Here is a 1,537-nt window from a genome sequence, read left to right as displayed (position 1 = left end):
TACTTGTCTTTTCTTTGATAGTTTCTTAAGGATTGTATATTATCATGTCCAATTCTAAGGTTAATTTGCAGAATATAATGATCAAAAGTCTAGTTAGTTATGGTTGTGAATAGTACAATATTCATATATATGTTTCATGTGAGAAATAAAAGAAATTCGACTTGTTTCAATATGTTTTAGTATAATTTGTTATTTGTTCATTGTTCTTGTGGATTGCTAGTAGATTTTAATGGATATTTTTTTTTTCTAAATTAGTTATCCGTAATTGTTTTTTTGGAATATCAATAATTATTCTTAGAGGTAGCAAATTCGGGTTTCGTGTCAAAATCGTGTTATCTCATATATATGTTCCATATGGTCATACATGATATAAATGCTAGAAAAATGAATTTCGTACCATTCGTGTCGTGTAAACCGGGTTGTCTCTTTCGTGTCAGAAATTGTCACTTCTAATTATTCTTTAATCTTAAAAAACACACTTTATATCTGGTATTGATTACACTGAAACATTCAGTGTGATTCTTAAAGCTACAACAATTCGTGTTAACTTTTCTTTGTCTGCTGCTCAGAACTGGTGGACCATTCAATTGGATGTTTCAAATGCATTCTTACATGGTGATCTTACTGAGACCATCTACATAGAATAACCACAAGAATTTTGAGATCATGAGAAACCCAATCATATATGCTACTTCAAAAATCGCTCCATGGTTTGAAACAAGCACCCGCATGAATGGTTCAATAGTTTGAAGAACTTTACCAAGACTCTCGACTTTGTTATATTTGGGGCAGATAATTATCTCTTCATTAAACGTATACCCTCTGAGAAAGTATTCATTTTATGTTATATAAATGGTATGATAACAAGAACCAACACTCCACTAATAGTAGAACATTTCAGGCCATAAAAAATAAATTTCCCATCAGAAATCTAGGTCCAATATCTTTCTCTTTGGGGACTTGAAATTTATTACTAAAAAAGGGTGTTCATCTTTCACAAATGAAATATGCAAGGGACATCCTTGAACGTGTAACAATGACTGATTGTAAACCGTGTTCTACACCAATAGCTAGCAACCCTAATCTCTGTCGAGAACATGTCACTCGTCTCCCCTCTAATCGTGAATATCAAAGCATTCTTGGTGCAGTACAATATCTTACTCTGACACGACCTAACATTGCCTTTGTTGTTAACAAATTATGTCCATTTTTACACTGTCCTATAAATGAGTATTAGAAAGCAGTCAAACACATTTTACGTTACATTCCTGACACTCAAGACCTCGGTATTCGTTTCTCTTCATCTTCAATCAATATGATTCACTGCTACACAAATAGTGACTGGAGGGGATGTCCAGATGATCAACGATCAACTAGGGCATTTTGTGTTTATTTGGAAAACATTCTAGTATTTTGGCACACTCATTAGCAACCGACGATTGCTCGTTCCTATACAGAGAATGAATATAAGGTCGTTGTCAATGCTATATCTGAGCTTATTTGACTTCGCTCTCTTTTAGTTGAAATTTGGTGCCCA

Source organism: Euphorbia lathyris, chromosome 4, assembly GCF_963576675.1.
Source record: "Euphorbia lathyris chromosome 4, ddEupLath1.1, whole genome shotgun sequence".
Classification (NCBI taxonomy): Eukaryota; Viridiplantae; Streptophyta; class Magnoliopsida; order Malpighiales; family Euphorbiaceae; genus Euphorbia; species Euphorbia lathyris.
This window is presented reverse-complemented; position numbering follows the sequence as displayed.